General features: G+C 48.1%; 1 protein-coding gene across 2 annotated transcripts in view; it reads right to left on the reverse strand.

Moving 5' to 3' along the window:
- LOC105862011 (aldehyde dehydrogenase, dimeric NADP-preferring) overlaps positions 1–15,490 on the reverse strand; it is a 200,407-nt gene that overhangs the window by 24,847 nt on the left and 160,070 nt on the right. The gene's annotated exons all lie outside the window — the stretch shown is intronic.

A 15,490-nucleotide genomic window follows, 5' to 3' on the forward strand; every position in this document is an offset into this window, starting at 1 on the left:
TCAGCAGGGAGCCCCTCCTCCAGGGTATGGAGAAGGCCCTCGGCGGGGCAAGGGCGGAGTTGGCATTGGTGCTAGCCCCGGCCTTCCTTCTTCCCAGGGGCTCAGCTCACACCCACAGCATCTCCCAGTTCGTGCAGACCCGTCTGCCTCTTTCTCTGCATTGTGCTGAAGAAGCTGCACCTGGAGGCGTGGGCAGGTGCAGAGGGCCACCCTGCCCTGGGAGGCTGAGCAGGCCAGGAAGTGTTGCTTGGGACAGGGTGTCCAGCAGGCAGAGGGCCCATGGAGCCCTGCTGGAGCAGGTAGGACCCTGTCCTGGCCTGCCTCCTTGTCCCTTCGGGGGCTCCTCCTTCCCCTGTTCCCCTGTGCCAAAAGGCCCAGGGTCCCTCATCCAATGTGTCACAATGCAGAGCCCTGCTGGGGACAGGGAGCGGCTGGCTCCATCGGAGAGCCTGGCCCAGGGAGCTCTCTGCCAGGCCCTGATCTCAGGACAGTGAAAGGAGAAACGACACCAGAAACCAGGGGCTGGCAGCGTGCGGCGTGCCCAACGCTCCTGACTTTGTTTACACTTCACCACACAGCTCTGCCTCATTGTGCGCTCGGAGGTTATGACAGACAGAGATTAAGTAATTTTCCCACAGCACTGGACATGTTGGGGCCTGGACTTGAGCCTGGGCCTGTTGGTGCTTTTCTGCCTCCTGGGAGCCAGCCCTGCAGGACGAGGCACTTCAGGAATAGCTCTGCAAGCCCCGTCTGGGCTGCAGGGGCCTGGCTGAGCCCTCTCCAAGTGTGTGCAGCTCCATCTGCTTTGGTTACTCCTTTTCAGCACCCTTGAGCTCCCTGGGAGAGGCAAGGCAGAGATAAAGACTCACATCTGGACAGTGCAGTGTAGTTGCCCAAGCTGCACGGCGCTGGGGAGGAGTAGGGGCCAAACCCCCTGCCCGGGCTCCTCACAGACTCGCGTCTGCATCCTCCCCTCCTCCCGCCCCCTCTAGCTCCAGGCCGCATCCCTGGTGCCCAACGCCAGGGGCCTGGGGCCTGCTGAGAACGATCCATCGATCCATGATCTATTGGGAAGAGCCAAAGGCTCTCAAGGGACAGGGGACAGGGGGTAGGGGGAGGGGCAGGGGGCAGGCTCTCAGCTTGGGGCCTCTGCTCCATGCTGGTCCAGCCAGTGCCTGCAGGACTGGGGCCCCTTCTGGGCCCTGGCTGTCTCCAACATGCTCCTGGCATGCGTGCAGTGGTAGGCCAGTGAGGTCAGGAGCCCTCATGGGTGCATGGAAGGGTGTGGGGTGGGCAGTCGAGTGTGGGAAGCTTGCCCAGCCCAGAGCCCCTCCCCAGGATGGTAGTTCACCAGCCACCCACTGGCCAGGCCCCCAGGTGCCCAGCAGAGCGCCACTGTCCAATCCCAGCCTTTCGTGCCTGGATCCCAGCACCCACTGAGCGGCACCTGTGGGAGGTGGCCGGGTCGCTGGCGGAGTGAGACCGGATGGGCTGGTGTGCAGGCGCGCAGAGCCCCGGGCATGGCGAGCATGGGCTCTCACCGGGCACCTCTTGTGTGCTCATCAGAGCGCTCAGTGAAGAGTCGAAGCAGCCTGAAAAGCAGAAGGCTGGGGCTGGACACCTAGAGACACCTTGTCTACTCCAATCCCTGCTCCCATTTGCAGATGAGAAAGCCCAGCCCCAAGAACAAGAGAAACTGTCCAGAGTCACACAGATAATCAGCAGCAGGGCTGAGACCTGAACTCGGGTTGCCTCACTCCTGGCCCCGCTGCCTTTCCCTGCCCTCGTCATGCCCCACGCGCCAAATTCATCTGGAAAGACAAACCACACAGGGCAGCCTGCAGGGCGCTTCACGAGAACTGGGAAGGACCTGCCTGGCCAGCTGAAGGCCAAGCAGAAACAGCTTTTTGTTGTTGTTGCCAGTCTGCCCTTCAATATCACTTGCCCTTTGCCCCAGAACAGAGCAGCGCCATCTCAGCCCAGGATCTGAGATGTCTCCCTGGCTGGGCAGACAGTGGCGTCTGGGCTCATGCATACCTTTCCAGCGGGCCTGCTCAGCGTGGTGGATCTCTCTTCCCAGGCTGTCATCCACCAGGTGGCCACAGTGACCTGCACAGTGAGGCTATGGGGTGCCTTCCCCACACCCTCACCTGACGGTCTAGAGATGTCATAGGAGGGGCAGGCTTTCACGCTGAGGCTGACTGAATCCAGAGGGACCCTCGGTACCTCCTCTGCCGACCAGGCCTGTGTTGGGGGCTGAGTCTGGCGTTACGCCTCCTACTAACCACTCACTGCAGCCTGTGATGTCCGTGTGCCGCCTGACGCAGCGGTGGTCAGCGTTTCCTTCAGACACGGTCGCGGCCTTGTGACTGGATAAGAGGCCTGAGTTGTTGCACGTAAGCAAATGCCCCCGACTCCCACACGGAGGGCCCCGAGGTGGGAGTCTGGAGGCCATGAGAACAAGAACAAGAAGAACTCTCCCAAGGACTGGCCCCCGATTGATGGTTGGTAGTCAGTGACGGGTAAGACTCCCTATGGGGGGCGACCCAAGACAGGCACAGCCGTGGGGGCCAGGGAGGAGCTGCCACCTGGGATTGAGACCAAGAAGCACTTCAGATGGCTGCATTGTTTTATGTTGTCTGTCTCCGCCTTGGCTTTTGAGCCCTGTCCAGCACCTTAACTTTAGTAACCGTTAGAGGTCTGAGACCATGGGAAATTGTTCCCTTTTGAAACAACTCCGGAATTGACTGATATCGCTGCTATGCTCAGATGCTCACATTCAAGGAACTAACCTTGGGTCTAGGGGGTATAAAAATAAAGCGACCGGTGCATTGGTCACTCGAGTCATTGTCACTTCTGTGTGCATCTGTGTCGTTATTTTATGTTCTGTGTTCACCCGCCGTCCTGTAATTGGCCACATCGGGCCTGGGCCCGCTTGGCTTACACCAGGACTCTCACACGAGCACCCACGGCCTGGCCACTGAGGCAGATATTTCACTCACACACGTTGGAATTTTTTGGAATTAATTAGCATTATTTTCAAATTGTGAGATTTCACATCACAATCTGAGTTATTGAAATTTTTTGGAGAATGGGACATTTAACAGCAGGCCATGTTCCAGCACAGAGCTGGATGACAGGGTCCAGCCAGAGCTGGGTGACAGGGTCCCCAGTGGGGCTGTGGGCTTTTCTCCACCACGATCCCTGTCCCCTGCTCTCGAGGCACTGGCGGTTGTCTTCCTTGTGCTCAGCTCATGTCTCAGCTATGTCCCTGCCAGCCTCCTGGGGTGTGTCTTCCTTGACCCTAGCTTTAAGCAAAGGATCCACAAAAGTGTATCACAAAATGAATTTATAAGGTGATTCTTATTTTATAGGAACCGGTTCCATTGGAATTTTCTCCTTCAGGCATCTTTTCTGGTATACTTAAGACCATAGTCACCTCCTTCAAATCTGTTTACTCATTTGATTTTGCCTGCCTGTGATGTCTCTGACAGGGCAGGTGGCAGTGGGCTGGTTGGCTCACTGGGGTTTCCCCACCTCCTCCTGGCCCCAGCCATCCTGGCCTTGCCAGCAACCGCGAATGCCCTCCCTCCTCACGCTGCCTGCTGAAGGGAGCTAAAGTGAGCCATCCCAGGGTCAGACTGGCTGAGACCCCAAGTCAGCAGAACGGGAGCCCATTGCTTGTTCCCACAATTCCCACAAGCAGGACGTGGCTTGTTGACTGGCTGAAGAAACTATTTCTCCAGGCAAACGGCCAAGGACCTGCGGCCTCGCATGCCTGGTAACTAGCACACGGTGCAAGGTGCTGCAAGACAGTCAAGGATTCATGGTCTCGCACTGGAGCTGAGATTGTTTGTTATCTGAAAACAGTGTGTCAAACATCAAAGAGACCTCTTGTAGAAGGCCATGCTTTTTGCTTTGACTGGAAAAGCAGGTGTTGTTGGCCGTGGGAAGTCACGTACCAAAAAGTAGCTGCCATGAGAAAATAGCTGCAGGACTCTTGCCCAATTAAACTGTATAAAATAAATGACCGGCACAGTTTGGCTGCTGCAGTCTGAAACCGTCTCTTGTCTCTGTGTCATTTTTTCTTCCGGGACTGCAGCCAATTCTGTCTGTCTGCATATATGTTCTGTGTGTCATCCCCATCCTGTAATTGGGCCACGACAGCCTGCCTTCCGCTCTCCAGCCTGTCCTGGCCTCTCCCTGGCTCAGGACCCTCCCCACCCCACCCCAGGGGCTGGACAGCCGCCTGACAGTTCCTCATGTGTGACTCTAGATGCCCACGCGGTCAGCATCGAGGTCTGTGTCCGAGTGCAGATGGCTCTGGGAGCTGCGGACACTGTGCAGGCCGAGCGAGCGTCTCAGGCGTGCTCCGCACAGGTGGGTGGGAGTCGTCTCCTGGTGGGTGTGGGGACATCAGCAGGAGTGAGTCAAGGGCCTGGGCCAGAGGGAGGCCTGGCACATAGGAGGCAGAGCTGCCAGGTTTACCTTCCAAACCTGTGTACCTGCCATCTGACCCAGACCAGCCCCTGCTGCTGAGCTGACAGCTGCCCCTCCCTGAGCAGCAGACTTCTCCCCTTCCCTGCTGCTGGGATTCTGGGACTCTCCAGGAGACAGTCTGGCTTTTACCACTCACCGTAGATAAAAGTGTGACTCTTTGGAGGCCGTCTGCCCAGCACTCTCCCCCTCAGCTGCCCAGGGTCCTTCTGCAAGCCTGGCTCTCCCTGCGTCCCCATGAGCTCGGGAGCTGCCAATCCCACCCTCAGAATGAACCACTCTGTGTCCTCTAACAGCACGGCTCTGCTTTCTGAGACTGGCGGGTTCAGGTCAGCTTCTCCGTGGAGAGCAGTGGTTCTCAAGCTTTAGCCTGCGTGGGAGTCCTTGCGAGGCCTCATGCAGCAGGATTGGACTCAGTGGGTAGGAGACAGGGTGTTGAGAATCTGCATTTCTACAAGTTACCAGGTGATGCTGAGGCTGCTGGTGCAGGGTGCCCACTCTTGAGGACCACTGGAGAAAAATCATTCTGTGTGTTGCCCTCCCTGTGGCACTGAAGAAGAGTGTCTAATTCAGACCCTCACGCAGGCAGCGTCAAGCCCTGTGACTCAAGGCTGCTGGATGTGGAGGGCTGGGGTGAGATGCACTCACCCCATTACTGACCCAAGCTGGGGTCCTCCACGGATTGGGGTCTGTTCCTTTTGTCTCTTCCAGTTGGCATTTCCCTGGTCCTGAGCACCCTGCTGGGCATCCTGAAAAATCAACTGTGGTATATTTTTACCAGAGATGAGTAAATAGGTAATCAGTTTTCTACACTGACTTCTGGAAAATGTCAGAGTGGCTCCTGGCTGGTCCTCAGAGGCTTGTCACACACCTGGCTCAGCACTGGGTCCAAAGGAAGCAGGAACAGCCCAGACCTGGCTCTTGCAGGGAGGAAGCCAATGTCCGTGCTTATCCACGCTAGGCCTTCACCGCCTGCTTATCCACAGAGGGCAACACACAACTGCAGGGGCTCTTATGAAGTTTCAGATGTGGCCCACAGATGCATGAGAAACTCTGGGCTAGGAGTGACAGCTACATTTGTGTGGGGAAACTATCTCTATTCCAAAGATACAGGGGCTGGTGGAATAGAAGGGGTATACATGGGTCTGGAAGGACACAGTCACGTCCTAGTGAGTGTCCTTTCCCATTTCTTCTGCAGAGATGTCATTGCCCTGGTTAACAAGGCCTTGCTGATTTTTAGCATCTTTCATCTATTTGAGGCCATCTGTGTGGGTACCACTCTCCAGGACACGGTTCATGCCCATTTGTCCTTCCTGAGAGCTTGTGGGGCTGTAAGGACTAACTCGTTAATACATGTGAGGCACTGACAGTAAGTACCCAAAGTATTTGCCAATAGTAGTTGCATTATTATTCCAATGACTCCCCTCCTTTTTGCAACTCCAAAAAGCCAAAAAATGAATGCAGATTAGCAAATAACTGAAAAACTGCACCAGCGTAAATTCACAAATCTTTTTCTTCCTGATTCCTCATGGCCATGGGGCCATGAGGCCATTGGCACTGACCTCTGCCCCAGATTGGTCAAGAGCTCAACAGCAACCACACCCTGTTGCCAGAGCAGATAGGCATTTCTACAGGGCAATGGGTCAACCCAGAATGCAGAAGGACCTGAGTTTTCTGCTCCTTTGATTACTAAAGGACAGGTCCTACATAATGCAAATTTGAATTCAATTTTTATTTTATTTATTTACTTTTTTTGAGGGGGGGACAGAGTCTCACTGTGTTGCCCAGCCTAGAGTGCCATGGCATCAGCCTAGCTCACAGCAACCTCAAACTCCTGGGCTCAAGCAATCCTCCTGCCTCAGCCTCCCGAGTACCTGGGACTACAGGCATGTGCCACCATGCCCGGCTAATTTTTTTTCTATTTTTAGTTGGTTGGTTAATTTCTTTCTATTTTATAGTAGAGACAGTGTCCCGCTCTTGCTCAGGCTAGTCTCGAACTCCTGAGCTCAAGCAATCCTCCCGCCTCGGCCTCCCAAAGTGCTAGAATTACAGGAGTGAGCCACCACGCCTGGCCAGAATTCGATTTTTAAAAAGCATGAGAAAACAACCACCAAAAACTCCAGACACTAAAGTCTCATTTAATAAGCAGAATTTGAATTCATACAACTCCTACTTTGCATCATGAGTTATGCGAATTCTTCAGGAACACACCCTTTGCGTAAAATCCCACAGCTCTGCAGAGGGATGCATGTTCATTTATTTTATTTTATTGTATTTTTTGAGACAGAGTGTTACTCTGTCATCCAGGCTAGAGTGCCATGGCGTCAGTCTGTCTCACAGCAACCTTAAATTCTGGGCTCAAGTGATCCTCCTACCTCAGCCTCCCGGGTAGCTGGGACTACAGCCACCATGCCTGGCTAATTTTTTCTATGTATTTTTAGTTGGCCAATTAATTTCTTCATATTTTTAGTAGAGACGGGGTCTCACTCTTGCTCAGGCTGGTTTCAAACTCCTGACCTTGAGCGATCTGCCTGCCTCAGCCTCCCAGAGTGCTAGGATTACAGGCATGGGCATGAGCCACTGCACAAGGCTGGGATGTGCTTTTAATTAGCAACACAGAACTCCAGGCACTCCAGGCCTTTCCTTGCCTGGGGAAAAACACCTGTACAATAAGTATCAACTCATAAAAAGCCTATTGAAAGAAATTATATTTATGGAGGATTTTTCCAAAGGATTCTGTGCACTCCACCCAGTTCACTAAATATTCTAGGATTTGCTTTTGAATCAAGCTGGACATTCACAAAGCAACATGCCAGGGCCACATGTTCTTTAGAACTGCTTTTGCTGGGCTGTTCTGGCATCATATTCATAGCCTTTATCAAGGAACATTAAACAGAACTATTTTAGGGAACCCATTATTTCTTTTCTCATAGGATATTATCAAGTATACTATTTATGAATCAGAACTGCCATAAACATTCATGTGCAGGTTTTTGTGTAGACATAGTTTTACCTCATTTGAGTCAATATCTGGGAGCATGGCTCCTTGATACTATGGTGAGACTAGGTCTCTGCTACGCACATGCATAGCCTCTGGTCAACTTGGGGTATGCAGGGAACCTGTCAGCACCCTCCACCCCCTTGGCTATTTCACCTCATGAAATTCTCTGTTAAATCCTTATTTAGTCCACTGGTTCATGGCTTCTCCCAAACAGGGGGCTCACAAGCTCAGGCTAGTGGGGCCACTGGCCCTTCCTGTGAGCCTGCCACTGAAATCACCACTTTAATTCATAATGCTCTAAATCAAGGCATCTCAACCTCAGCACCACTGGCATGTTAGACCAGATAATTCTTTGCTGCAGGGGGGCTGCATGTGCATGGCAGGATGTTTAGCAGCATCTCTGGTCTTCATCTTCACTCACTAGATGCCAGTAGCTCCCTCCAGTTATAACAACCGAAACCATCTCCAGAAATTACCAAATGTCCCCTGGGGGCAAAATCACCCCCAGTTGAGCAATACTGGTCCAGAGCACATGAATTATGATTTGGGAGAAGTCTTTTTTTAGCCAAAAAAGATTATAGTGTCATGATACCAGAAATTTGCACCCCATATTTCAAAGTGCAAGAGGCACACATCTTCTATCCCCAGTGCATTACCTCTTTGCTCAAATACGTGCAAGCAAACCACAAAATGCTCCCCATCCCCCTCACATGAACAAAGTAAAAATAACCAAATATGTTAGTCAACAGTGTGGACTGAGCATGAGCTGTGCCTGTAGTTCATTAGATGTGGGATCAAGTTGGGAGAATGAAATTAATCAAATACAGCAAACAGTAAAATTTCCAGAGCAACATCATCTGTGAAATGAGACATAATCAGATGGCAGTGCGTGAGGGCTGCCCGTCTCACATGGGTAAGCCAGCACCTTCGCCTGCCATGTGTGGTGGGCAAAATAATGGCCCCCAAAGATATCCACACCATAATCCTCAGAATCTGTGAGTGATACACGGCAAATGGGACTTCACAGATATGATCAAGGTGAGGCTCTTGCGATGGGGAGATTATCCAGATGGGCACAATGTAATCACGAGGGTCTTCAGAAGAGGGAGGCAGGAAGGTCTGAGTCAGAGGAGATGTGAAGATGGAAATGAGGCTGAAGTGATGCAGGGCCATGAGCCAAGGAATGCAGAAGGAATTCCAGAAGCTGGAAAAGGCAGGAAACAGATTCTCCCCTAGGGCCTCCAGGTGGCACTAGCCCTTGATTTTGGTGCAGTGAGACCCATTTTAAACTTCTAACCTCAAAAATTATAAAATAATAAATTATTTCTTTTCAGAAGTAATCAAGTTAAATAAAATAATAAATTCATGTTATGTTAAGCCACTAAGTTTGCAATAATTTGCTATAGCAGCCACAGGAAACCAATACACCAACTCTCCACCATGTGAGGTTAATCCAGTTGCCCAGACCAACTGGTGTTTGATGACCAATTCTACTTTTACTTCCTAATGAGGCGATAATGGTGTGGAGGTGAAGCCTGGCGCTCTGCAGTTGTATTCAAAATACAGCCCCCTCATGTAGCACAAGCAGAGTGATCTGACCTCTCCGGGACAGCCTCCTCAGGGACCACAGGGAGAGAACGCTGTGACAATCAAGGAAAGTGCCTGTTGTCCATGACACCTGCTCTCGGGCTCATCATTGCTGCCCTCTTCCCCTTTCTGCCTCCCTCCCATATGTCTGTGGTGGAGTCCTGAGAGGAACTGGACAGCTGGCCTTGGTGCCATTGTGAATGTCATGATATAAGACATCGTCGGCCTCCCACTGGTCGCCCTGACCTTTCCGGTCAGAATGAGAGTCATGGGTATGCAGTGCGAGGCAAAGTGAGAGAGGTCCAGCATGGTCACCGGACACTGGGACAATGGGAATATTGTCACTTGTCTCCCACAGGCCTCTGGCTGGACATGCTGGCCTGTGCCTTGTTGCCCTGTTGGATTGGAAGCTAGCTGGGGAGGAGACGAGTAGGTCAGCAGCCCCTGGCCATGAGACACATCCTGCACCTAGCTCAACAAGGCAGCCAGAAATTCCCTGAGCACGTCAGGACTGTGCAGCAGTGATCTATGGTATGGCGGGTGGGGGTCATAGAGGGGGTACCTGAGCCTTAGCAATTGCTCCTGTCATTGTAATTGGCCAGCATAAGCAGCACACTCCACAGTTACAAAAAGAAACACAGAAGCAAAATCTTTCCTTAGATAATCCCACCTCTGGAAAACCAAACAAAAGCAAAGAGCTCAAATTAGTCTGGACCCAGATGAGCTCCCAAGAGTGTGTCTCGACTTTGGAAGAGGAAATGAAACCACCCTGCCCACCACCCTCTTTGTAAGCAGGGAAGGGCAGCCTCTGCCCCCTCAGACATAGTGAACATAGGCGCTCCTCGGAGTCCAAGCAGGGCACATGGGTGTTCTCTTACAGCTCCTGAACCCCATAAGGATATGGGTCTGCCTTTGTGCACAGAGTCATCCTGATACTTAAAAAACTACATATAGATTTAAAACAATAATTAAAAACAAACAAACAAACAAAAAAACAGGCCAGTGATGGTGAAGTGCTGGGTTGGCAGGCTGACCTAGGCGAGCTCTTTTCTTTAGGCTCAGAAACACACGGCAGGGCTGCAGCTACAGCAGAAAGTAGAGAGCAAAAAGCCCAGACCTAGGCCTGAGAAAGTGGCATATCTTCTGGAAACATTTTCACAGCTTCTTTTGCTTTGGTGCACACATCAATGTCAGTGGCACATTTCCCCTGGCACCCTCTTGTGTCTCATGCAATTGGAAACGGTGCAGGTCCAAGCTACTTTTCTTCCTATCATCATGAAAATGATGTCCTAAGCACTATGAAGACAATATCTATTGTTTAACAGGCATGAAAATACCAGGTCCTGCACCAAGTACTCTTCATCCTTGGCCTTGAGAGGTAACCAGACATCTTCCCATCCTCAGATGAGGAGGCAAGACTGAAAAAACTTAGGTACTTTCCCCTCCATCCCACAACTCATAAAGGCAAGAGACAAGATTGGAGCTCTGACCCATCAGACTCTAAAGCTTGTGTATTCCCTCACTGAACTCCACCCTGGGATGGAAGGCTACCTCTTAGCCTACACCTGTAAGTCCAGGGAAGTCAGCCTGTCTTGACTCACGGGCTCTAGGGCACAATTCCACTATCGACTCTCTCCACTCTATCAGGCAGACAAGCGTCTCTCTGGTTTATGCCCAGCTTTCACGTAATGAAATAATGGCACCCTCTTGCTCTAGGGCTAATCCTGAGTGCCAGGTGTGTGTGTAAACATCCGCAAATTCTCACAGATTATGTCTCCGTGACCTCATCTCATCCCAGGCTATCCCTTGATCAGTGCAATAGTGAGCAAACTGACAAAAACTCTGGGAGCTTAAATTGTCACCAGAGAATACAGTAAGACATGATCAACTAAGTGCTTAATAAACATTTTTTATGTCATGCATAAAAGTTATATTCAATGTGTCATGTATCCTCACCAGGAAAGGCTCAGATAGGAATACTCCTCACCTGATCCTAGTAGTAGGCTTCATCTGTACATCAAGTTCTCAGTTTAAGATGCTTTCTCACGTATTTCCTTCTCTAATTTTGCCTGTAAAGTAGGCAAGGCAGGTATTTTACTAGCATAATCTCTGTGCAGTATAACAAATGCAACCAGGCAAAGCTTCCTGATTCCAAGGCCAAAGCTCTTCTCCCCACGCCCTGACTACTGAGTTTGCTCCTGTTTGCTTCTGCAGTGGCTGTGGGCAGCTCCCCTGGTATTAACTTGATGAGTATTCAAAGCCTAGATGCCACATGGACCTCTTCAGGACTCCAGAGGTGGCTCATGCCCTTTTAGCTCCTGCTGAAAGCAGACTGTCAGCAAAATAGCTGGTCATCTGCTGTGGGGCTGCTCTAGGCACACCGATGATGGGGCTCTCTTCAGGGTCCTGACCACCAGGCACTAGCAAAGCACCTGAGAATCAGAAAAAAGACCAAAAGTGGCCACTCCCAGCACACACACACCCCTCAGTCTGCCCTACAAGAGCACCAACAGGATCCAGTATAGGTGGACACTTTGAACCACTCTTCGATAAAAGAACTTCAGCTGGCACCTCATGGTGACATTCAGAAGGATCGGAACAGAGCAGATCAATGGTTCTGGTCAAATTGGACTTTTTTCCTCTGGCTTGGATTCTTTTGTAGAAGACATCAGCCAACTGAAAGAGTGAGAATCCTGAGACTGTCATTATTATTAATAATGTAAAAAGCTTCAAAGGGAGATTTCAAATAAACAAAATCATAAAACCACTGTTGTATTTAAAATTACATGTTTCCTGAGCACTGCTACCCAAGCCTGTTCATAAAGCCTCCCTGTAGCTCTGAGACACCAGTGGGCTGTGTCCAGGCAACCAACGCCCGTGCACCCCTGCAGATACAGGTGCCGTGAGAGCCTGATCAGGACAGACGGCTGTCTACATGCCCTTCTTCCCTTTTTCTCCAGCTCATTCCATCATTCTCCTTATTATAGACATTGAGAAACACTTGTTCTTACCACACTTTTTCTATAGTAGGGATATGATACAAACAAGGGCACCAAACCCAGACTTTTGCCACATAGCCTCAGGACAGAATTCAACACTGATCCAAATTCTTGGATGCTTTTCTTTGAGGCATGATATTGTTGAACACCTTCAGGCTCAATGGTCAATCAGGCCACACACAGGCATCAAAACTGGAGGACAGTGTAGAGCTGCCACTAGCTACACAGCTTCAGCATTTCTAGCTGGAAGCACATTAACACAACACTTTATCAATCAAAGCCAACAGGAAGAAAAGGCTGCATAGAGTGTACACCCTGTTCTGAAAGGTCACCATGCTATGAATTCAGTTCAATAGTCTTCGGTGTCCACAGTGACATTCCAGGCCTTCCTCACAGGAAGGCAGAAGCTCATATCTGTGTCTGTAACAAAAATACCTTAGTGAGCTTCTATCACCCAAACAAAACAATTAGGTACAGAGCACAGCAAAGTCATCAGTGAAGCAATTCTAATTTCTATGCCACTGTTTGTCCAAGTGTGTTCATTGGTTAATAAGTATTAAGGAAAAGGAAATTTGGGAAACAACACACATTAGTACTTCAAAGGTTCTACAAGACTAATACGGTGATGTGCTTTTGCAAACCACAGGATTGGTGGTAGGATCATTTTTTGTGTAAAATCTTGTGGGATTAGTGTTTTATGAATGTGCTTAGAGAAACACTTTTTTTTGCCTTTGTAACATTTTATTTATAGATTTAGGTGGTACAAGTGCAGTTTTGTTACATGGGTATAGTGCGTAGTTGTGAAGTCTGGGTTTATAGTATAACCATCAACCAAATACTATATATCATACTCATAAAGTAATGGTTCATCCCTGAACCCCCTCCCACCCTCTCATCCTTCCAAATCTCCAATGTCTATTATTCCAATCTATGTCCATCTATCAGTTGGCTGTAGGTATGTATGGGTTCTCCATTCTGTTCCATTGACCTCTGTCAACTTTTATACAGTACCACGCTGCTTTGGTTACTACAGTCTCGTAGTATAATTTGAAGTCAGGTAATGTGTTACCTCCAGCTTTGTTCTTTTGCTTAGGATTGTTTTGGCTATTTGGGATCTTTTTGGTTCCATATGAATTTTAGGATTTTTTTCTAATTCTGTGAAAAATGACATTTTGATAGGAATTGCATTGAATCTGTACAGTGCTTTAGGCTGTATGGTAATTTGAATGGTACTGATTCTTCCAATCCATGAACAAAGAATGTTTTTCCATTTTTTTTGTGTGTCATCTATTCTCATTTTCATCAGTGTTTTGTAGTTTTCCTTGTAGAGATTTTTTCACCTCCTTGCTTAAATTGTATTCCTAGGTTTTTATTTTTTTTGTATTAATAACTACTGAAAATGAGGCAGCCAGTTAGCTCAGTTGGTTAGAGCATGGTGCTAATAACTACCGAAAATGGAATTGTCTTCTGGATTTTGTTTTCAGCTTATTAGTGTATAGGAATGCTACTGATTTGTGTATGTTGATTTTGTATCCTGAAACTACTGAATTCATTGATCAGATCCAGGAGTCTTTTGGCAGAGTCTTTATGGTTTTCAAAGTATACAATCATGTTGTTAGCGAAGACAGATAATTTGACTTCCTCTTTTCCAGTCTGGATGTGTTTTCTTTCTCTCCCTTGCCTGTTCTGGCTAGGACTTCCAGCAGTATGTTGAACAGGAGTGGTGAAAGTGGGTATCCTTGTCTTACTCCAATTCTTAGGGGGGTATGATGTTGGCTGTGGGTATGTCATATATGGTTTTTATTATAATATTTTGAGGTACATTCCTTTTATGCCTAGTTTTTTTAGGGTTTTATCATGAAGAGATGCTGAAATTTATTCAAATAATTTTCTGCAGCTATTGAGATGATCATATGGTTTTTGTTTTTAATTCTGTTTATATAGTGGATTCCATTTATTGACTTGTATATGTTGAACCATCCTTGCATCCCTGGAATAAAACCCACTTGAATGTAGTGTATTATATTTCTGATGTGCTGTTGGATTCAGTTTGCTGGTATTTTATTGAGGATTTTTGCATCTATGCTTATCAGGGATATTGGTCTGTAGTTTTCTTTTTTTGTTGTGTCCTTGTCTGGCTTTCTCAGGGTGATACTGGCTTCACAGAATGAGTTAGGGAGGATTCCTCCCTCTTTGATTTTTTTAGAACTGTTTCAGCAGGATTAGTACTAGTTCTTTCTCGTATGCCTGGTAGAATTATGCTGTCCATCTGGTCTTTGGCTTTTTCTGTATCACTTTTTGTTACTGATTCAACCTCATTACTTGTTATGGGTCTGTTCAGGATTTCTATTTCTTCCTGGTTCAATCTGGGGAGGTTGTATGTTTCTAGGAACTTAACCATTACTTCTAGGCTTCCTCATTCGTGAGCATAGAGTTGTTTATAGTAGTCTCAGATGATCTTTAGCATTTCTGTGTTATCAGTTATAATGTCTTCTTTTACATTTCTGGTTATTTGAATCATCTCTCTTCTTGGTTAGTCTAGCTAACAGTCTATTGATTTTATCTTTTCAAAGAACCAACTTTTTGTTTTGTTGATCTTTTGTAATTTTTTTGGTCTCAATTGCATTTAGTTCTGCTCTAATATTTGTTATTTTTTTAATGTATTACTAGCTTTGGATTTTTGTCTTTCTAGTCTATTGAGGTGCTACACTAATTTGCAATCTATTTTGTCAATATAGGCATTTAACACTATAAACTTCCCTCTCAGCACTGCTTTTGAAATACATTCCAGAAGTTTTGGTATGTTGTATCTCCCTTTTCATTTCACACAATTTTTTTATTTCTATCTTAACTTCATCATCAACCTAAAGATTGTTCAGGAGCAGGATATTTAATTTCCATGTATTTGTATAGTTTCAAGAATTCCTCTTGGAATTGATTTTCAGTTTTATTTCATTGTGGTCTGAAAAGAAACCTGAAATGATTTTGATTTTTTAAAAATTTGAGACTTGTTTTGTGGCCTAGGAGAAACATTTGTTCTAGATCAGCAACTGGGGGCCAGGTGTGTGGCTCATGCCTATAATCCTAGTGCTCTGGGAAGGCCGAGGGCAGGAGAATCGCTTGAGGTCAGGAGTTTGAGACCAGCCTGAGCAAGAGCGAGACCCTATCTCTACTAAAAATAGAAAAATTAGCCAGTGTGGTAGAGCATGCCTGTAGTCCCAGCCACTCAGGAGGCTGAGAAAGGAGGATTGCTTAAGCCCAGGAGTTTGAGGTTGCTGTGAGCTAGACTGACGCCACAGCACTCTACTCAGGGCAACAGACTGGGACTCTATCTCAAAAAACAAAACAAACAAAAAATAGATCAGCAACTGGGGGTAGGAGAATGCTATTGGAAAAAAAATCCCAT

The sequence above is a fragment of the Microcebus murinus genome, chromosome 18 (assembly GCF_040939455.1).
Source record: "Microcebus murinus isolate Inina chromosome 18, M.murinus_Inina_mat1.0, whole genome shotgun sequence".
Taxonomy (NCBI): domain Eukaryota; kingdom Metazoa; phylum Chordata; class Mammalia; order Primates; family Cheirogaleidae; genus Microcebus; species Microcebus murinus.